At 44.2% G+C, this 23,312-nt stretch overlaps 1 long non-coding RNA gene across 1 annotated transcript; it reads right to left on the bottom strand.

Annotated features, from left to right (window-relative positions):
• Window positions 1-315: 315 nt before the first annotated feature.
• Window positions 316-1,231, bottom strand: LOC112582084. The gene is made up of 3 exons (XR_006548479.2): window positions 1,089-1,231; window positions 631-759; window positions 316-451 (listed from the first exon to the last, which is right to left on the bottom strand). It is a non-coding gene; the product is annotated as an uncharacterized LOC112582084 (long non-coding RNA).
• Window positions 1,232-23,312: the final 22,081 nt, after the last annotated feature.

Genomic DNA, 23,312 nt, shown 5'->3' with positions numbered 1-23,312 from the left:
CCTTGTAACTGAATTCAAATATCTGAATTTCAGAACCTTCCCTCTAACACGAGAACAAAGATAAAAAGTGTTTTTAAAATCCAGAAGCGCATTAGCTGAAAGGAAACTAGGGCACAAAAAGTGACTTAGTTTTCTTTTCTGCTGTAATAAACACTGAAGCATCCCACTTCTCAAGCAGCAGGGAAACAAAGCAAGTGAACTGAAAGAGACCAAAGGCCAGTACAGGCTAAAACTTACACTCAAATAACAAAGTGGCAATGACTCTTAGGTTGAATTCCCTATGCCCTGCCGACTAGGGGACACAAGGTTAGGCCTCAGCCCCTTTCCTCAGCTTCGGCTTTGGCGAGGTGGGTGCCCAAGGCGCCGAATGTTCCGAATCACCACGGAAAGCTGATCGAGGAACTGGTTCACGGACAGTCGGATGAAAGCCAGGTCGTCAGCAGTCCATCTACTAAAAGCAGGGAAAAGAAAATCAGGTCAAAGGGAAGATTGCTCCTGTAGGTCCAGGGTACCAGCCCCCCTCCTTATACCAAGCCCCTCAGTGTCTCCATCACAGCATGCTTAAGAGGGAGCTCAGACCACAGCACCTGCCACCCCCCACTCCCCAAGGCAAACTCGTCTGGAACTGACACAAGCAGGTCACTGCCATTCACTGCAAATTCCTTCCGAATCAATCCTTGGTGGCGTTGGACATCTGGGAGCAGAGATCTGCGAGCCATGTCTGCCTCCAGGGGTGACTGGAAAGGCACTCTGAGTGTGCTGAGAGAGACACGGTTAAGGCACCATCCATTACAGAATTTGCTGCTATCTCGGGCTTCCTCACACCTCAGAGGCCCATTTTTACCCCAGAATGCCCATGCTCCCGACCACAACCTGAGACTACCCTCAGGTGCCTCCGTAACCCTTGGGTCCATCTTCCCCACCCTCCAGGCTCCTCAGGCCTTGACAACCTCCTTTCCCTCCAGGCTGCCCAGTCCCGCTGCCCCGGATAGCCCCCGTGCTCCCTTCTATCCCTTCCTCAGGCTGCCGGCATGTTTCCCACCACCATACCACTGACCGTGCCCAGGGAGGCTCCATGAAAAGGATACAGCACCACCTCTCCACGTCTAGGTCTTACAGCCAAGGGTGCTACATCTCCAGCAGATCCTACGTCACCTGGTGCCCGCTCACCCCGGGGACGCACTACAGCAGCTTCCAACACCGCTCTTCCTCTGCCAGGCCCACCCCGGCCTTCTGGGGCTCGGCGAACAGCCTCACCGTCAGCACTGCCTGAACCACTCTGGCAAGCAGGTATTCTGGAGCTCTGCTGGTCATCTCGGCCCTCTGCACCACCGGCGCCACCACCCGACGCCTGCATGGCTGCCGCGCGTCTCCCTCAGACCGCAAATAAGGGGCGGAGAGACCGGGCCCCTCACAAAGTCCCTCCCCTTCTGCGCAAGGACGTGAAAATTGCGCCTGCGCACACACCCCATCCACCCACGGGCTGCTATGGAGACCCCGTGACGCTGGGGGGACTCAGCTCCCTCACAATGCCACGTTCCTTTCAGGTGCCCCCTTATGCGCCTGCGCACACGGGCCCCTCCAGTGCTGGCTCAGATGGCGTGGAATGGACCTCGCCAAGTGTCCACAGAGATGCCACTGAGACACAAATGCCGACTTTCGTCTCAAGGCCTAAAGCTAGTTCCACAAGGCAACTTTGATTTCTCCAACGTATACTGCAGAAGGGTCTCACTGGAGTAAGGTGGGAGTCGAGGGCAAGGGCCCAAGCCACCTGACCCACCAGCATCACGTCTCTGCCCACTCCACATTATACCTGTGCTCTTTGACCATAGTGATCACTAGCACTTCCTATGGTCTATGCGTTATTTCAGGTGCTTTCATGTGTTCATCCATCACGTCAGTTTTCAGACAGTGTTGCCATAGTGCAGGCTTCCTTTGGCTCAGCTGGTAAAGAATCTGCCTGCAGTGCGGGAGACCTGGGTTTGATCTCTGGATTGGGAAGATCTCCTGGAGAAGGGAAAGGCTACCCACTCCAGTACTCTGGCCTGGAAAATTCCATGGACTGTATAGTCCATGGGGTCGCAAAGAGTCGGATACCCCTGAGCCACTTTACTTCACTTCACATTGTCATGTGAGTCTCCTGTCTCCCATGATGCAGCTCTCCTGCAAACTAATCACACACACCCACTGTCTCTCCAACACCAGCAACTCAAAGTCTTGGGCATTTTTGTTATTGCCTTTCTGAAAACTATGATGAATGCAGTGCTCCATCAGGCACCGGACTCAGGTTAGGTCTGATTGGTGAGATCTACAAAGGATAGTGATAGTAACAATGACGAATAATGTGTGTGACACAGACAGTGACAGAACGATGAAGAAAAGAGAGTGTATGATAGAATGAGTTTCCAGAGAGTTTACCACTCTGACAGGTGAATGCTTTTGAGTGAGTGTGACAGAGTGAATGTGTGATTGGGACAGGAATTTAAAGGGACAGAATGTCATGGGAAGAGACTAAGATGCAGAAACCAAGACAGAGGGAGTGTGTGTCCGAGTGTCAGAGAGACATTCTAAGAGAGATAGGATGTGAGAGAGAATAAGTGTGACGGAAAAAGAATTATAGAGTGATACAGGAATATTAAAGAAAAAGAGTGTGTGATGGTACTCTGACTCAGTATGAGAAAGTAAATGTGAGAGACAATATATCGGTGAAAGAAAATGGGTCTGTCACACATATCAGAGTGTGACAGGGAATGAACCTGACAGTGGGAGGCAGCAGCCTGGGCAAGTGGGTCAGTCCTTGGAGCCCATGTTTCCCCCAGGGCGGCCATGCCCAGGTCTCTGCTGGTCTGGAGGAAGTCAGCAAATTGACTTGGTTCAGTTGTCCAAGAAACATTGCTGTTAATAAAGCTAGTGGATGGAATGTAATTCCAGCAGAAATAGTCAAATCCCTAAAGGAGGATGCCACCAAGGTTTTGCATTCATTATGTCAACAAGTCTGGAAGACCACAGGACTGGAAAAGATCAATCCTCATCCCAGTTCCCAAGAAGGGAAGTAAGAACGGGCTAACCATTGGACAACCGCACTCATCTCCCATACTAGTAAGGTGATGCTTAAAATCTTGCATGCTAAGCTTCAGCATTATGCGAACCAAGAGCTTCCAGATGTCCAAGCTGAGTTTAGAAAAGGAAGAGGAACTAGAGATCAAATTGCCAACATTCGCTGGACTATGGAGAAAGCAAGGGAGTTTCAGAAAAGCATCTACTTCTGTTTCCTTGACTACCCTAAAGCCTTTGACTGTGTGGATCATGACAAACTGTGGAAAGCCCTTAGAGAGATGGGAATACCAGACCATTATACCTGTCTCCTGAGTATCCTGTATGCAGGTCAATAACCAACAGTTAGAACCTAGTATGGAACAACTGATTGGTCAAGATCGAGAAAGGAGTATGACAGGGCTATCTGCTGTCACCCTGTTGGTTTAATCTATATGCTGAGCACATCGTGAGAAATGCCAGGCTGGATGATTTACAAGCCGGAATCAAGGTAGGCAGGAGAAACATCAACTACCTCAGATACGCGGATCAGATCAGATCAGTTGCTCAGTTGTGTCCAACTCTTTGCGACCCCATGTATCGCAGTACACTAGGCCTCTCTGTCCATCACCAACTCCCGGAGTTCACTGAGACTCACGTCCTTGGAGTCAGTGATGCCATCCAGCCATCTCATCCTCTGTCGTCCTCTTCTCCTCTTGCCCCCAATCCCTCCCAGCATCAGAGTCTTTTCCAATGAGTCAACTCTTCACGTGAGGTGGCCAAAGTACTGGAGTTTCAGCTTTAGCATCATTCCTTCCAAAGAAATCCCAGGGCTGATCTCCTTCAGAATGGACTGGTTGGATCTCCTTGCAGTCCAAGGGACTCTCAAGAGTCTTCTCCAACACCACAGTTCAAAAGCATCAATCCTTCGGGGCTCAGCCTTCTTCACAGTCCAACTCTCACATCCATACATGACCACAGGAAAAACCATAGCCTTGACTAGACGAACCTTTGTTGGCAAAGTAATGTCTCTGCTTTTCAATATGCTATCTAGGTTGGTAATAACTTTCCTTCCAAGGAGTAAGCGTCTTTTAATTTCATGGCTGCAGTCACCATCTGTAGTGATTTTGGAGCCCAGAAAAATAAAGTCTGACACTGTTTCCCCATCTATTTCCCATGAAGTGATGGGACCGGATGCCATGATCTTCATTTTCTGAATGTTGAGCTTTAAGCCAAGTTTTTCACTCTCCACTTTCACTTTCATCAAGAGGCTTTTAGTTCCTCTTCACTTTTTGCCATAAGGGTGGTGTCATCTGCATATCTGAGCAGAAAGCAAAGAGGAACTAAAGAGCCTCTTGATGAGTGTGAAGGAAAATGAGAAAGCTGGCTTAAAACTCAACATTCAAAAAACTAAGATCATGGCATCTGGCCCCATTACTGCATGGCAAATAGAAAGGGAAAAGGTGGAAGAAGTGACAGATTTCCTCTTCTTGGGCTCCAAAATCACTGTAGATTGTGACTGCAAACATGAAATCAGAAGATGATTGCTTCTTGGCAGGTCAGGGATGACAAACCTAAACAGTGTTGAAAAGCAGAGACATCACTCTGCCGACAAAGGTTCATATAGTGAAGGCTATGGTCTTCACAGGATCACATATGGTTGTGAGAGCCAGACTGTAAAGAAGTCATAGCACTAGAGAATTGATGCCTTTGAACTGTGGTGCTGGAGAAGACTCCTGAAAGTCCATTGGACAGTAAGAAGATCAAACCATTCAATCTTAAGGGAGATCAACCCTGAATATTCACTGGAAGGACGGATGCTGAACGTGAAGCTCCAGTATTTTGGTCATCTGATTCGAACAGATGACTCATTGGCAAAGTCCCTGATGCAGGGAAAGATCAAGGGTAGAAGGAGAAGAGGGTGTCAGAGGATGAGATGGCTGGACAGCATCCTAGATGCAATGAACATGAACTTGAAGAAACTCCAGGAGACGGTGAGGGACTGGGAGGCCTGGTGTGCTGCAGTCCATGGGGTTGCAGAAATTCGGACACAAATGGGAAACTGAACAACTACAGCTGCCCAGCTGTATAAGGGTCCTTGTTTTTGCTTCCCTGGTGGTCCAGTGGTTAAGAATCTGACTGCCAATGCAGGGCACATGGGTTCAATCCCTGGGCCAGGAAGATCCCACATGCCCAGGACAACTAAACCCGTGTGCCACCACTACTGAGCTCACCAAAATCAGAGTCTGTGCTCCTCCACAAGGAAGCCTCCACAATGAGAAGCCTGAGCACAGCAATTAGAGTAGCCCCTGCTGGCTGCAAGTGCAGAAAACCTGCACACAGTTAACAAGATTCGGCACAGCCAAAAACTAACAAATAATTTTGGTAAATAAAAGTTTTTTTAATATAAATTTATTTATTTTAATTGGAGGTTAATTACTCTACAATATTGTATTGGTTTTGCCATACATCAACATGAATCCACCACAGGTTTTAAGAGTCCTTGTTTCCAGCTATAGCCTTCTCGGACATTGAAGATTTCAGTTAATTAAGTTCATCCTACACTAAGATCTGCTCTGGTCCTACAGAGTCAATCTTCAAAAGTAAGACCCAAAAGGATCAAACTGTTTTTTTCCAAGTAATTTAACAGGATTCCAGAATAAAGCTCAAGAGTAAGTTTAGGAATAGAAAAAAGTCAAGCATGCAAGGGAAATTTGATAATGCTTGGCATTCAATCTAAAATTACCAGGAGGCAAAGAAGCAGGAAAATCCAACCTATTATGACAGAAATCAGTGTGTTGTTGTTGTTCAGTAGCATCTAACTTTTTTTGACCCCATGGACTGCAGCATGCTAGGCTTCCCCATCCTTTACCATCTCCCATAACTTGCTCAAACTTATGTCCATTGAGTCGAGATGCCATCCAACCATCTCATCCTCTATCGTTCCCTTCTCTGCATGCCTTCAATCTTTCCCAGCATCGGGGTCTTTGCCAATGAGTTGGCTCTTTTTACCAGCTGGCCAAAGTGTTGGAGATTTCAGTTAAAATGCATCAATTGGAAAGGAAGAAATAAATGCATATTTATTTACAGTCAAAATGATTGTCTAAGCAGGAAGTTCAACGGGATCTACAAAAGGGCTATTACAATTAATTAGTTAAGCAAGGTTTCAGGATACAAGGATACTCTTGAGAGTGCCTTGGACTGCAAGGAGATCAAACCAGTCAATTCTAAAGGAAATAATTTCTGAATATTCATTGGAAGGACTGATGCTGAAGCTGAAGCTTCAAAACTTTGGCCAGCAGATGTGAAAAGCTGACTCACTGGAAAAGACCCTGATTCTGGGAAAGATTGAAGTCAAAAGGACAAGAGGACAATGGAGGTTGAAATGGTTTGATAGCATAACTCACTCAGTAGACATGAATTTGAGCAAACTCCAGGAGACAGTGGGGAGAGAAAGCCTGATGTGCTATAGTTCATGGGGTCCAAAAGAGATGACTAGACACAACTTAAGAGACTGAAGAACAATATTCTGGTATTATATCTTAATATATAAATATAACTGGGGCTTTCTTGATAGCTCAGTTGGTAAAGAATTTGCCTGCAATGCAGGAGACTCTGGTTCAATTCCTGGGTTGGGAAGATCCCCTGGAGAAGGGAAAGGCTACCCACTCCAGTATTCTGGCCTAGAGAATTCCACAGACTGTATAGTCCATGGGGTCACAAAGAGTTGGACACAACTGAGAGACTTTCACTTCACTACACTTCATAAAATGAGAAAATATTCCAAAATTAATACTGAATGGCAGTACACTACTATGTTATTCTCCCGCTTCTTAAATTGTCTTCAGTTATGTTGTACTCCTTGACTATCTGGATCTCAGAACCTCCCCTCCAACCAGAAGACAAATACAGTATTAAGACGTGTAGAAGCTAAAAATAGTCAGAGATAGCACTGTATCTCAGTTTTATTTTCTGCAGTTAACAATCACCAAACAAACTATGTGGAACCTGAGCCCCCAAGCAGCAGCACATGCACAAGATGAAGCCCAATCCACCTACTGCAGAAATCAATGCCCTGGGGAAGGACACATGAGGCTAGGGCACATAGGCTAGATTTATCCCTGACTTTCACACAGAGGCTTAGTAAAAAGGGGAGGTACATAGTGCTGCAAGGTCCACATACCAGGGAAATCTTCTGCAGACAGAGGGTGATGGACGTCTGGAGCATGACATGGTCTTCAGCACTCAACTGGCTAAAAGGGAGGGAAAATGAAATTCAGGCTCCCGACGAGGAGGAAGAGGAGCATTTCCTCCCTCTGTCCCCGCACACTGACAAGCCCAGGGCACCACACTTCTCCTCTAGGCTTAACCCTCCATTATGGCTCCTCCTGGGCTGAGACTGGTCACCACCCACCACCCCTCCCCCACCCCAGCCCCCTTTAGAACTGACAGAACCAACAGGTGGCCATTAACATCGAGCATCTTCCAAATTGACCGTCGCAGTGCAGTACATCGAGACAGGAAGAGAAAGGCACGGTGAGGCTACTGGTGGAGATATGGTTAAGGCACCATCCACACTCATTTTGCCTGTACATCAGGCTCCCTGCTCACAGAGACCCACCTTCTTTCACAAGGCTGCCGCCTAGGCTGTCCGGACCTCCCAGCCTATAACCTAAGGACACCCTGGATATCACCGCTGGACCCTCTGGTTCCCTACAGGTTGCTTTTCCTCACTAACTTCCCCTGGCAGCCAGATCACCCCTGACCCACACCCTCCATCCCCCCAGAGTACCCTCCTCCTACACTTTAGGCCCCTCTGCCTGAAACCCCCCAAACCACCCCTAGCCCACACCCCAACCCTCGTGGTCGCCCAGCCCACCAGGGCTCCTGGAATAGGATACAACTGGAGGGCTTGGTTACTCAGAACTTTGACTCCGGGTGCAGCATCTCCACCAGGCCCTGGTGCTTGGGGTGCCCCCGGGATCTGTGGAATGGCACCAGCTGCACCACCTGACTCTCTTGCAGTGCTGGGGCCTCTTGGATCAGCCAAGTCGCTGGGGCCGCCAGGAACTCCATGACTGATGGCGTCACCAGGGCCAGTTGGGTCGCCAGGGCCATTGCGGCCACCAGCACCACCTGGCACACCTTGGCCGCTTTGTGCTGTGCCACTACAAAGGCCACAGCTCCTGCATCTTCATCTGCTGTCCTCATGGTTCCTCAACCGTGTGCCTCGGACTCCATCTTGAACCCCTCTCCCCTTCCCTCCACGTTGGGAAAGACTGAACCCTCCCTCCAGAACCCAGCCCTGTAGTGCGACTTTCAACCAAGCATCAGCAGAACGCCTGCGCACACACACCCTGGTCTTGCCTCACGATTGGTTCCCACCGACCATTGGCTTCCACAGTGGCTGCAGGCTCTCGGGCAATGGGCGTTCACTGCTGAAGCTTCACGCGTTCGTGTGCTGTGTCACCCCAATGAGCCTGCACAGACACACATCCAGGTGGTCTGCGTCCTCTCAGTCAGCCCTGCCTCAGGCCCAGAAACCTGGTAAACGGCTTAGCAAGGAAGCCTTTGGGTGGCGCTCCATCCTTTAGTATGGCAACAGCTCCTCAGTGCTCATGCTCAAACAGACCCTGCCCCACTCATCAGGGCATGTGCCTGTTTCCGGTCCAAGCCTGCAAACCCTAAGTGAGCCCTGGTCCCTGTGCACCACCAAGACTGCACTGCTGCCAACTTGGCCACACTCACAGGTGAGCATCCTACTGAGCGCAGGTCATTGTCATTGACTTCCAGAAGGGAGTCAGGCACCTCTGGGTCAGGCGTGGTCTGTCCCTCTGGTGTCCCACACGTAGCTCACGTGTGTGTGTGTGTGCATGTGTGTCCATGTGCGTGTGGGCAAGTGCATGCACATGGGCATCTGACGTGCATGTCTGTGTGTGTGTGTGTGTGCCCGAGAGAGATAGAGGGAGTAGTGCCTGTGCACAGGTGCTAGCCCATGTCCGTTTATGTGTGTGTGAGTGCGTGTGCAGGGGTGCATACACATAGGTGTGTGCATGTGTGTTTGTGGAGGTGCTTGCAAATGGGCGTTCCCATGTGCATCTGTGTGTGAGAGAGAGTGTGTGGTCAGGTGCATGCACATGGGCATGTGTGTGTGTGTGGGAAAGAGAGCATAGGTCAGAGGCATGCACATTGGCATCTGTGTGTACTTGTGTTTATGTGCAGGTGCCTTCACATGGCAGTGCATGGGGACCTGGTCCTGGAGTCCTAAGACTAGGAATGCAGAGCAGGCTGTGCCTGCCCTCCTGGGGATGGAAGTGGGGACTGCTGTTGAATTAACTGGGGATGGCATGGGGAAGGGCCACCTTGGGCTCCAGGCACACAGATTGCAGAGACTCCAGGCTGGGAACTTACAACAGGGCCCCCAGAAGCACCGGTTAGAACAGATGCACTCAAGGGCTGCCAGAAGGGCAATGCCCCCCCCCCACCCAGGACAGAGACTGGGGGTGTCTCTTGGCCTCTGCTGGCACAAAACTCACGGGCTTTCCCTCTATAGGAACAAAGTCTTGCAGCTCTCTGGAGGGCTGGAGGTGCCAGGGGCCCTCAACTGGGAGGTGACCCTGTGTCTGCTGGCCTGCTGGGTGCTGGTCTACTTCTGGTCTGGAAGGGGGTCAAATCAGCCCACACAGTACAGCCAGGGTTGATGACAGGGCTGGGGCACCACTGCCTGGGAGGTGGAACCACTGGTGCCACAGGAGGTGACTGGATCAGGGCCACTGCCCGAGGAGGGGCAGGTACTTCCATCAGGCTGCTTGATTCCCACCCCCTGGCTGGATAGGCCTCTCCACGGCCCTCCAAATCCAAGGCCAGCAGCCTTCCCCACCCCCAGTGGAGGGATTATATTTTCCTCCATTATCATGTTAGCCGCAGGAGTTTTATAGTTTACCTTGATCAGATTAAGAAAGTCTGTTTGTAGTCCTAGTTTTCGGACAGTTTTTATCATAGTCGTTGAATATTGTCAAATGCTTTTATGGCATCTATCGAAATAATCATGTGGTTTTTCTCTTGTGTTTTCTTAATATGATGAATAACACTGGTTGATGATTTTTTAATGCATAACCAATCTTTCATTCTTGGGATAGATCTCCTTTGGTCATAATGCTTTATATATTGCTGGATTAAATTTTCTAACATTTCATTTTTTGTGCTTAACTTAATGAAGAATATTGGTCTATGGTTTTCTTTTCTTGCAATGTCTTCATCTGGTTTTGGTATTTTGTAAGGCTGCTCTCATAAAATGATTTGAGAAGTGTTTCCCGTCCTCTACTTTCTGAAAGAATTTGTATGGGATTGTTGATATTTCTCCCTTAAGTATTTCATAGCATTCACGAGTTAAGTCACATGGGCCTGGAGTTTTCTGTTCCGTATCTTTGAAAAATTTGGGGGTATTTAGGGTTTTCACTTTCTTCTTGAGTTAATTTTGGGAATTTGTGTCATTCAAGGAATTTCTTAATTTCATCTAAATTGGAAAAATTTTTTTTTGCTTTTCTTTTTTGAAAATTTATTTATCTGTTTTAAATAGAGGCTAATTACAGTATTGTAGTGGTGTTTGCCATACATTGACATGAATCAGCCACAGCTGTACATGTGTTCCCCATCTGGACACTAACTCCCACCTCCCTCCCCATCCCATCTCTCAGTGTCATCCCAGTGCACCCTGCCTCATGCATTGAACCTGGACTGGGGATCCACTTCACATATGTTAATATACATGCTTCAATGCTCTTCTCTCAAATCATCCCACCCTTGCCTTCTCCCAAAGAGTCCAACAGTCTGTTCTTTACATCTGTGTCTCTTTTGCTGTCGCGCATATAGGGTCATCATTACCATCTTTCTAAATTCCATATATATGCATTAATACATGTATTGGTGTTTTTATTTCTGACTTACTTCACACTGTATAATAGGCTCCAGTTTCATCCACCTCATTAGAAATGATTCAAATGCATTCTTTTTAATAGCTGAATAATATTCCATTGTGTATATATACCACAGCTTTCTTTTTTTTTTTAGGGTTTTGTTTTTTTTTATTTTATTTTTAAACTTTACAATATTGTATTGGTTTTGCCATATATCAACATGAATCCGCCACAGGTATACACGTGTTCCCCATCCTGAACCCTCCTCCCTCCTCCCTCCCCGTACCATCCCTCTGGGTCGTCTCAGTGCACCAGCCCCAAGCATCCAGTATCATGCATCGAACCTAGACCAGCCACTTGCTTCATATATGATATTATACATGTTTCAATGCCATTCTCCCAGATCATCCCACCGTCTCTCTCTCCCACAGAGTCCAAAAAACTGTTCTATACATCAGTGTCTCTTTTGCTGGCTCGTATACAGGGTTATTGTTACTATCTTTCTAAATTCCATATATATGTGTTAGTATACTGTATTGGTGTTTCTCTTTCTGGCTTACTTCACTCTGTATAATAGGCTCCATTTTCATCCACCTCATTAGAACTGATTCAAATGTATTCTTTTTAATGGCTGAGTAATACTCCATTGTGTATATGTACCACAGCTTTCTTATCCATTTATCTGCTGATGGACATCTAGGTTGCTTCCATGTCCTGGATATTGTAAACAGTGCTGCAGTGAATATGGGAATACACATGTCTCTTTCAGTTCTGGTTTCCTCGGTGTGTATGCCCAGCACTGGGATTGCTGGGTCATATGGCAGTTCTATTTCCAGCTTTTTAAGGAATCTCCACACTTCTCTCCATAGTGGCTGTAGTAGTTTGCATTGCCACCAACAGTGAAAGAGGGTTCCCTTTTCTCCACACCCTCTCCAGCATTTATTGTTTGTAGAATTTTTGATAGCAGCAATTCTGACTGGCATGAGATGGTACCTCTTTGTGGTTTTGATTTGCATTTCTCTGATAATAAGTGATGTTGAGCATCATTTCATGTGTTTGTTAGCCATCTGTATGTCTTCTTTGGAGAAATGTCTGTTTAGTTCTTTGGCATGCTTTTTGTTTGGGTTGCATATTTTTCTGGAATTGAGCTGTAGGAGCTGCTTGTATATTTTTGAGATTAATTCTTTTTCAGTTGCTTCATTTGCTATTATTTTCTCCCATTCTGAAGGCTGTCTTTTCACCTTGCAAATTTGGAAAACTCAGCAGTGGCCACAGGACTGGAAAAGGTCAGTTTTCATTCCAATCCCAAAGAAAGGCAATGCCAAAGAATGCTCAAACTACCACGCAATTGCACTCATCTCACATGCTAGAAAGTAATGCTCAAAATTCTCCAAGCCAGGCTTTAGGAATACGTGAACCATGAACTTCCTGATGTTCAAGCTGGTTTTAGAAAAGGCAGAGGAACCAGAGATCAAGTTGCCAACATCCGCTGGATCATCAAAAAAGCAAGAGTTCCAGAAAAACATCTATTTCTGCTTTATTGAATATGCCAAAGCCTTTGACTGTGTGGATCACAACAAACTGTGGGAAATTCTTCAAGAGATGGGAATACCAGACCACCTGACCTGCCTCTTGAGAAATCTGTATGCAGGTGAGGAAGCAACAGTTAGAACTGGACATGGAACAACGGGCTGGTTCCAAATAGGAGAAGGAGTACATCAAGGCTGTATATTGTCCCCCTGCTTATTTAACTTCTATGCAGAGTACATCATGAGAAACACTGGGCTGGAAGAAGCACAAGCTGGAATCAAGATTGCTGGGAGAAATATCAATATGCTCAGATATGCAGATGATACCACCCTTATGGCAGAAAGTGAAGACGAACTAAAAAGCCTCTTGATGAAAAAGGAAAGTGAAAAAGTTGACTTAAAGCTCAACATTCAGAAAACTAAGATCATGGCATCTGGTCCCATCACTTCATGGGAAATAGATGGGGAAACAGTGGAACCGGTGGAAGACTTTATTTTTTGGGGCTCCAAAATCACACTGCAGATGGTGCTTGCAGCCATGAAATTAAAAGACGCTTACTCCTTGGAAGGAAAGTTAGGACCAACCTAGACAGCATATTAAGAAGCAGAGACATTACTTTGCCAACAAAGTTCCGTCTGGTCAAGGCTATGGTTTTTCCTGTGGTCATGTATGGATATGAGAGTTGAACTGTGAAGAAAGCTGAGTGCTGAAGAATTGATGCTTTTGAACTGTGGTGTAGGAGAAGACTCTTGAGAGTCCCTTTGACTGCAAGGAGATCCAGCCAGTCCATTCTAAAGGAGATCAGTCCTGGGTGTTCTTTGGAAGGAATTATGCTAAAGCTGAAACTCCAATACTTTGACCACCTCATGTGAAGAGGTGACTCATTGGAAAAGACACTGATGCTGGGAGGGATTGGGGGCAGGAGGAGAAGGGGACGACAGAGGATGAAATGGCTGATGGCATCACTGGCTCGATGGACATAAGTTTGAGTGAACTCCGGGAGTTGGTGATGGACAGGGAGGCCTCAGTTCAGTTCAGTTCAGTCACTCAGTCATGTCTGACTCTTTGCGACCCCATGAATCGCAGCACGCCAGGCCTTCCTGTCCATCACCAACTCTTAGAGTTCACCCAGACTCACGTCCATTGAATCAATGATGCCATCCAGCCATCTCATCCTCTGTTGTCCCCTTCTCCTCCTGCCCACAATCCCTCCCAGCATCAGAGTCTTTTCCAATGAGTCAACACTTCGCATGAGGTGGCCAAAGTACTGGAGTTTCAGCTTTAGCATCATTCCTTCCAAAGAAATCCCAGGGCTGATCTCCTTCAGAATGGACTGGTTGGATCTCCTTGCAGTCCAAGGGACTCTCAAGAGTCTTCTCCAACACCACAGTTCAAAGCATCAATTCTTCAGCGCTCAGCCTTCTTCACAGTCCAACTCTCACATCCATACATGACCACAGGAAAAACCATAGCCTTGACTAGACGAACCTTTGTTGGCAAAGTAATGTCTCTGCTTTTCAATATGCTATCTAGATTGGTCATAACTTTCCTTCCAAGGAGTAAGCGTCTTTTAATTTTATGGCTGCAATCACCATCTGCAGTGATTTTGGAGCCCAAAAAAATAAAGTCTGACACTGGTTCCACTGTTTCCCCATCTATGTCCCATGAAGTGATGGGACTGGATGCCATGATCTTAGTTTTCTGAATGTTGAGCTTTAAGCCAAGTTTTTCACTCTCCACTTTCACTTTCATCAAGAGGATTTTTAGTTCCTCTTCACTTTCTGCCATAAGGGTGGTGTCATCTGCATATCTAAGCTTATTGATATTTCTCCCGGCAATCTTGAATTTTCCAGCTTGTGCTTCTTCCAGCCCAGCATTTCTCATGATGTACTCTGCATATAAGTTAAATAAACAGGGGGACAATAGACAGCCTTGACATACTCCTTTTCCTATTTGGAACCAGCCCGTTGTTCCATGTCCAGTTCTAACTGTTGCTTCCTGACCTGCATACAAATTTCTCAAGAGGCAGATCAGGTGGTCTGGTATTCCCATCTCTTTCAGAATTTTCCACAGTTCATTGTGATCCACACAAAGGCTTTGGCATAGTCAATAAAGCAGAAATAGATGTTTTTCTGGAACTCTCCTGCTTTTTCCATGATCCAGCAGATGTTGGCAATTTGATCTGTGGTTCCTCTGTCTTTTCTAAAACCAGCTTGAACATCAGGAAGTTCACGGTTCACAATTGCTGAAGCCTGGCTTGGAGAATTTTGACCATTACTTTACTAGCATGTGAGATGAGTGCAATTGTGCGGTAGTTTGAGCATTCTTTGGCATTGCCTTTCTTTGGGATTGGAATGAAAACAGACCTTTTCCAGTCCTGTGGCCACTGCTGAGTTTTGTGTGCTGCAATTCATGGGATTGCAAAGAGTTAGACACAACTGAGCGACTGAACTGAACTGATAGTTTCTTTCATTGTGCAAAAGCTTAAGTTTAATTAGGTCCCATTTGTTTATTTTTGCTTGTATTTCCATTACTCTGGGAGGTGGGTCATAGAGGATCCTGCTGTGATTTATGTCGGAGAGTGTTTTGCCTATGTTCTTCTCTAGGAGTTTTATAGTTTCTGGTCTTACATTTAGATCTTTAATCCATTTTGAGTTTATTTTTGTGTATGGTGTTAGAAAGTGTTCTAGTTTCATTCTTTAACAAGTGGTTGACCAGTTTTCCCAGAACCACTTGTTAAAGAGACTGTCTTTTCTCCATTGTGTGTTCTTGCCTCCTTTGCTAAAGATCAGGTGTCCATAGGTGCGTGGGTTTATCTCTGGGCTTTCTATTTTGTTCCACTGATCTATGTTTCTGTCTTTGTGCCAGTACCATACTGTCTTGATGACTGTTGCTATGTAGTATAGCCTGGAGCCAGGCAGGATGATTCCTCCAGTTCTATTCTTCTTTCTCAAGATTGCTTTGGCTATTCGAGGTTTTTTGTAATTCCATACAAATTGTGAAATTGTTTGTTCTAATTCTTTGAAAAATACTGTTGGTATCTTGATAGGGATTGCATTGAATCTATATATTGCTTTGGGTAATATACTCATTTTCACCATATTGATTCTTGTTATCCATGAACACGGCATACTTCTCCATCTGTTTGTGTCATCTTTGATTTCCTTCACCAGTGTTTTATAGTTTTCTATATATAGGTCTTTTATTTCTTTAGGCAGATTTATTCTTAAGTATTTTATTCTTTTCATTGCAATGGTGAATGGAATTGTTTCCTTAATTTCTCTGTTTTATCATTGTTAGTGTATAGGAATGCAAGAGATTTCTGTGTATTAATTTTATATCCTGCAACTTTACTGTATTAATTAATTAGCTCTAGTAATTTTCTGGTGGAGTCTCTAGAGTTTTCTATGTAGAGGATCATATCATCTGTAAACAGTAATTAGCTCTAGTAAGTTTCTGGTGGAGTCTCTAGAGTTTTCTATGTAGAGGATCATATCATCTGTTAACAGTGAGGGTTTTACTTGTTTTCTAATCTGGATTCCTTTTATTTCTGTTTCTGTTCTGATTGCTGTGGCCAAAACTTCCAAAACTACGTTGAATTGTAGTGGTCAGAGTGGGCATCCTTGTCTTTAGAGGAAATGCTTTCAATTTTTCACCATTGAGGATAATGTTTGCTGTGGATTTATCATATATGGCTTTTATTATGTTGAGGTATGTTCTTTCTATTCCTGCTTTCTGGAGGGTTTTATTTTTAATCATAAATGGATGTTGAATATTGTCAAAGGCTTTCTGTGCATCTATTGAGATAATCATATGGTTTTTATCTTTCAATTTGTTAATGTAGCATATCACATTGATCGATTTGTGAATATTGAAGAATCCTTGCATCCCTGGGATAAAGCCCACTTGGTCATGATGTCTGATTTTTTTATATGTTGTTGAATTCTGTTTGCTAGAATTTTGTTGAGGATTTTTGCATCTATTTTCATCAGTGATATTGGCCTGTAATTTCCTTTTTGTGTGACATCTTTGTTTGGTTTTGGTATTAGGGTGATGGTGGCCTCATAGAATGAATTTGGAAGTTTACCTTCCTCTGCAATTTTCTGGAAGAGTTTGAGTAGGATAAGTGTTAGCTCTTCTCTAAATTTTTGGTAGAATTCACCTGTGAAGCCATCTGGTCCTGGGGTTTTGTTTGTTGGAATATTTCCAATTATGGTTTTGATTTCTGTGCTTGTGGTGGGTCTGTTAAGATTTTCTATTTCTTCTTCCTGGTTCAGTTTTGGAAAGTTGTACTTTTCTAAGAATTTGTTCATTTCTTCCAAGTTGTCAATTTTATTGCCATGTAGTTGCTGATAGTAATCTCTTATGATCCTTTGTATTTCTGTGTTGTGTGTTGTGATTTCTCCATTTTAATTTCTAATTTTGTTGATTTAATTCTTCTCCCTTTGTTTCTTGATGAGTCTGGCTAATGGTTTGTCTATTTTATTTATCGTCTCGGAGAACCAGCTTTTAGCTTTGTTGATTTTTCCTATGGTCTGTTTCTTTTGCAGTTATTTCTGCCCTAATTTTTGTGATTTCTTTCCTTCTACTAACCCTGGGGTTCTTCATTTCTTCTTTCTTTTTAGCTGCTTTAGGTGTAGAGTTATGTTATTTATTTGATTTCTCTCCTGTTTCTTGAGGTAGGCTTGTATTGCTATGAACCTTCCCCTTAGCACTGCTTTCCCTAAATCCCATAGGTTTTGGGTTGTTGTGATTACATTTTCACTTATTTCTTTGCATATTTTGATTTCTTTTTTGATTTATTCTATGAATTTTTGGTTATTCAGAAGTGTGTTGTTTAGCCTACATATGTTTGTATTTTTCATAGTGTTTTTCCTGTAGTTAACATCTAATCTTACCGCATTGTGATCAGAAAAGATGCTTGAAATGATTTCAATTTTTTGAATTTATCAAGGCTAGATTTATGGCCCAGGATGTGATCTATCCTGGAGACAGTTCCGTGTGCACTTGAGAAAAAGGTGAAATTCATTGTTTTAGGGTGAAATGTCCTATAGATGTCAATTAAGTCTAACTGGTCCTTTGTATCATTTAAAGTTTGTGTTTCCTTGCTAATTTTCTGTTTAGTTGATCTAGCTATAGCTGTGTAAGTGGGGGTATTAAAGTCTCCCACTATTATTGTGTTAATGTTAATTTCTCCTTTCATATTTGTTAGCATTTGCCTTCCATATTGTGGTGCTCCTATGTTGGGTGCATATATATTTATAATTGTTATATCTTCTTGGATTGATCCTTTGATCATTATGTAGTGTCCTTCTTTGTCTCTTTTCACAGCCTTTATTTTAAAGTCTATTTTATCTGATATGAGTATTACTACTCCTGCTTTCTTTTGGTCTCCATTTGCGTGAAATATCTTTTTCCAGCCCTTCACTTTCAGTCTGAATGTGTCCCTTGTTTTGAGGTGGGTCTCTTGTAGACAGCATATATAGGCGTCTTGTTTTTGTATCCATTCAGCTAATCCTTGTCTTTTGGTTTGGGGCATTCAACCCATTTATATTTAAGGTAATTATTGATAAGTATGTGATTGCAGCCATGAAATTAAAAGACGCTTACTCCTGGAAGGAAAGCTATGAACAACCTAGACAGCATATTAAAAAGCAGAGACATTACTTTGCTGCCAAGGGCCTTCTAGTTAAGGCTATGGTTTTTCGAGTATTCATGTATTGATGTGAGAGTTGGACTATAAAGAAAGCTCAGTGCCAAAGAATTGATGCTTTTGAACTGTGGTGTTGGAGAAGACTCTTGAGTCCCTTGGACTGCAAGGAGATCCAACCAGTCCATCCTAAAGGAGATCAGTCCTGGGTGTTCATGGGAAGGACTGATGTTGAAGCTGAAACTCCAATACTTTGGCCGCCTGATGCTAAGAGCTGACTCATTTGAAAAGACCCTGATGCTGGGAAAGATTGAGGGCAGGAGGAGAAGGGGATGGCAGAGGATGAGATGGTTGGATGGCATCACTGACTCAATGGACATGAGTATGGGTAGGCTCCGAGAGTTGGTGATGGACAGGGAGGCCTGGCATTTTGCAGTTAATGAAGTCACAAAGAGACAGACACGACTGAGCGACTTAATTGAAGTGAACTGATGATCCCATTGCCATTTAGTTTGTTGCTTTGGATTTGAGTGTATAAACCTTTTCTGTGTTTCCTGTCTAGAGAATATCCTTTAGCATTTGTGGAAGAGCTGGTTTGGTGGTGTTGAATTCTCTCAGCTTTTGCTTGTCTGTAAAGCTTTTGATTTCTCCTTCATATTTGAATGAGATCCTTGCTGGGTATAGTAATCTGGGTTGTAGGTTTTCCTCTTTAATCACTTTAAGTATGTCTTGCCAGTCCCTTTTGGCCTGAAGAGTTTCCATTGAAAGATCAGCTGTTATCCTTATGGGGATCCCCTTGTGTGTTATTTGTTTCTTTTCCCGGTGCTTTTAATATTTGCTCTTTGTGTTTGATCTTCATTAATTTGATTAATATGTGTCTTGGGGTGTTTCGCCTTGGGCTTATCCTGTTTGGGACTCTCTGGGTTTCTTGGACTTGGGTGGCTATTTCCTTCCCCACTTTAGGGAAGTTTTCAACTTTTATCTCAAGTATTTTCTCATGCCCTTTCTTTTTGTCTTCTTCTTCTGGGACTCCTATGATTTGAATGTTTGGGTGTTTAACATTGTCCCAGAGGTCTCTGAGGTTGTCCTCATTTATTTGAATTCTTTTTTCTTTTTTCCTCTATGCTTAATGTAATTCCACCATTCATCCTCCACCTCACTTAGCCTATCCTCTGCCTCAGTTATTCTACTGTTGGTTCCCTCCAGAGTGCTTCTGATCTCAGTTATTGCATTATTCATTATTGATGGACTCTTATTTCTGCTAGGTCCTTATTAAACATTTCTTGCATCTTTGCAATCCTTGTCTCTAGTCTATTTACCTGTAACTCCATTTTGTTTTCAAGATTTTGGATCATCTTTACTATCATTATTCTGAATTCTTTTTCAGGTAGACTCCCTATCTCCTCGTCTTTGGTTTGGTTTGGTGGGCATTTATCATGTTCCTTTACTTGCTGACTATTTCTCTAGCTTTTCATTTTGTTCAGATTGCTGTGTTTGGTGTGGCCTTTCTGTAGGCTGGAAGTTGTGTTTCCTCTTTATTGTGGAGGTTCCTCCCTGTGGGTGGGGTTGGACAAGTGGCTTGTCAAGGTTTCTTTGTTAGTGAAGCTTGCATCTGTGTTCTGGTGGGTGGAGCTGGATATCCTCTCTCTTGAGTACAATGAAGTGTCCAGTAGTGAGTTTTGGGGTGTCTGTGAGTCTGGTGTGACTTTGGGCAGCCAGTATATTAATGCTCAGGGCTGTGTTCCTGCGTTGCTGGAGAATCAGAGTGGTATATCTTGCTCTTGAACTTGTTGGCTCTTGGGTGGAGCTTGGTTTCAGTGTAGGTATGGAGGCTTTTGGATGAGCTCTTGTCGATTCATCCAAAACTCCTGGAGTCAGGAGTTTTCTGGTGTTCTCAGGTTTTGGGCTTATGCCTTCTTCCTCTGGCTTTCAGTCTTATTCTTACAGTAGCCTCAAGACTTCTCCATCGCTACAGCACAGATGATAAAACATCTAGGTTAATGGTGGAAAGATTCTCCACAGTGAGTAGCACACGAAGAGGTTCACAGAGTTACATAGAGAAGAGGGAGGAGGAAGATAAAGGTGACCAGGAGGAGAAGAGGGGGAGTCAAAAGGAGAGAGAGCAATCTAGCCAGTAAAGAATTCCCTATGTGCTCTCTCCAGTCTGGAAAACCCAGAGAGGTTCACAGATTTACATAGAGAAGAGAAGGAGGAGGGAGGAGACAGAGCTGACCTGGGGGAGAAAAGGGAGACTACAAAGGGGAGAGAGCAAACAGCCAGTAATCACACTGCTAAGTAAAAATGGGTACTGAAGATTGGATTCTTAAAGGTAGAAAATTGATAACAAATACCCAAACACAAAGATTAAAATTCTAGAGTATAGTAGACTCTCAAAAATACTATATTAAAAATATTAAAAAAAATCAATCACAAAAATTAAAAAAATATATATATGAAAATTGCTTTACAAATAGGGGCTCTTTTTGTAAGGTAATAGTAGGTTATAAAAATGAAAATTAAAGGAGTAATAAATTAAAAATAAAAAATTGTATAAAAAATTAAAACATGATAATAGTAAAATTATATGTAGGAATTGTCTGGAGCTCTTGAGGGCAGTGTGGGGTCAGTTCAGTTTCAGATAGTTCCTTGTTCCAGCTTAAACTTCTTCTCAAGGTCCGTAGGCCCCTCCAATGTTTAGTCAGTGCCAACTACAGGGTTTTAATCTGTTGCACCTGTCACTTCCAGAGCAGTTCCCTCTTTGTTTCTTTTGGCTTCCTGTGTTTGCAAGTCTCTTCAGTGTCTAAATTTCACCTTGACACAAGGGGGCAAAGGTGGTCACTTATTTAGGCTCACTTGTTCAGTTGTGTTGTGGGGAGGGAGTTCAGTTCAGTTCATTTCAGTTGCTCAGGCGTTTCCAACTCTTTGTGACCACATGGACTGCAGCATGCCAGGTCTCTCTGTCTATCACCAACTCCCAGAGTTTACCCAAACTCATGTTCATTGAGTCGGTGATGCCCTCCAACCATCTCATCCTCTGTCGCCCCCTTCTCCTCCTTCCTTCAATCTTTCCCAGCATCAGGGTCTTTTCAAATGAGTCAGCTCTTTGCATCAGGTGGCCAAAATATTGGAATTTCAGCTTCAACATCAATCCTTCCAATGAACATTCAGGACTGATCTCCTTTAAGATGGATTGGGTCGATCTCCTTGCAGTCCAAGGGACTCTCAAATGTCTTCTCCAACACCACAGTTCAAAAACATTAATTCTTTGGCACTTAGCTTTCTTTATAGTTCAACTCTCACATCCATACATGACTATTGGAAAAACCATAGCCTTGACTAGATGGACCTTTGTTGGCAAAGTAATGTCTCTGCTTTTTAATATGCTGTCTAGGTTGTTGATAACTTTCCTTCCAAGGAATAAGCGTCTTTTAATTTCATGGCTACAGTCACCATCTGCAGTGATTTTGGAGCCCAAAAAAAAAAGTCAACCACTGTGTCCACTGTTTCCCCATCTATTTGCCATGAAATGATGGGACCGGACACCATGATCTTAGTTTTCAAAATGTTGAGCTTTAAGCCAACTTTTTCACTCTCCTCTTTCACTTTCATCAAAAGGCTCTTTAGTTCTTCTCCGCTTTCTGCCATAAGGGTGGTGTCATCTGCAGATCTCAGGTTATTGATATTTCTCCCAGCAATCTTGATTCCAGCATGTCCTTCATCCAGCCCAGCATTCCTCATGATGTACTCTGTATATAAGCTAAATAAGCAGGGTGACAATATACAGCCTTGACATACTCCTTTTCCTATTTGGAACCAGTCTGTTGTTCCATGTCCAGTTCTAACTGTTGCTTCCTGACCTGCATACACCAAATAGGAAAAGGAGTACATCAAGGCTGTATATTGTCCTCCTGCTTATTTAACTTATATGCAGAGTACATCATGAGAAACGCTGGACTGGAAGAAACACAAGCTGGAATCAAGATTGCCGGGAGAAATATCAATAAGCTTAGATATGCAGATGACACCACCCTTATGGCAGAAAGTGAAGAAGAACTAAAGAGCCTCTTGATGAAAGTGAAAGAGGAGAGTGAAAAAGTTGGCTTAAAGCTCAACATTCAGAAAACGAAGATCATGGCATCCGGTCCCATCACTTCATGGCAAGTAGATGGGGAAACAGTGGAAAAAGTGTCAGACTTTATTTTTTTGGGCTCCAAAATCACTGCAGATGGTGATTGCAGCCATGAAATTAAAAGACACTCCTTGCAAGGAAATTTATGACCAACCTAGATAGCATATTCAAAAGCAGAGACATTACTTTGCCAACAAGTTCCATCTAGTCAAGGCTATGGTTTTTCCTGTGGTCATGTACGGATGTGAGAATTGGACTGTGAAGAAGGCTGAGCACCGAAGAATTGATGCTTTTGAACTGTGGTGTTGGAGAAGACCTTTGAGAGTCCCTTGGACTGCAAGGAGATCCAACCAGTCCATTCTGAAGGAGATCAGCCCTGGGATTTCTTTGGAAGGAATGATGCTAAAGCTGAAACTCCAGTACTTTGGCCACCTCATGCGAAGAGTTGACTCATTGGAAAAGACTCTGATGCTGGGAGGGATTGTGGGCAGGAGGAGAAGGGGACAACAGAGGATGAGATGGCTGGATGGCATCATTGACTCGATGGACGTGAGTCTGAGTGAACTCTGAGAGTTGGTGATGGACAGGGAAGCCTGGCGTGCTGCGATTCATGAGGTTGCAAAGAGTCGGACACGGCTGAGCGACTGAACTGAACTAGACTATTTAAGCCCAGAACCTTCTCTTGAAGCCAAGGACAAAGGAAGGAAACTGTGGAGGCGCAGTATTTGAAAATATATTCAGACAGAGAATGATAGTTCAGCTTTATTTTGTGCTACAAGAAATATTGAAACACCCTCCTCCTCCAGCCAGAGGAAAACAACAGGGCCAAGAGTGCCCAAAGGCCAATATAAGCAAATAGTTAAGCCCCCATAATAAATCAGCAGCCAGTGTAGGAATCAATGCCCTGGGGAAGGATGCACTGCCTAGGTTAAACTTAGGTGCTCTTTCTTGGCTTAGGCATAACCAGGGGCCAAATTACCCCATAATTGATTGGTTGATCCCAACCAACAGGAAAAACTGCTTGAGACAGGAGTGATGGACATTCCGAGGTGGC

This window comes from Bubalus bubalis, chromosome X (assembly GCF_019923935.1).
Source record: "Bubalus bubalis isolate 160015118507 breed Murrah chromosome X, NDDB_SH_1, whole genome shotgun sequence".
NCBI classification, from domain to species: Eukaryota; Metazoa; Chordata; class Mammalia; order Artiodactyla; family Bovidae; genus Bubalus; species Bubalus bubalis.
This window is presented reverse-complemented; position numbering and strand designations above follow the sequence as displayed.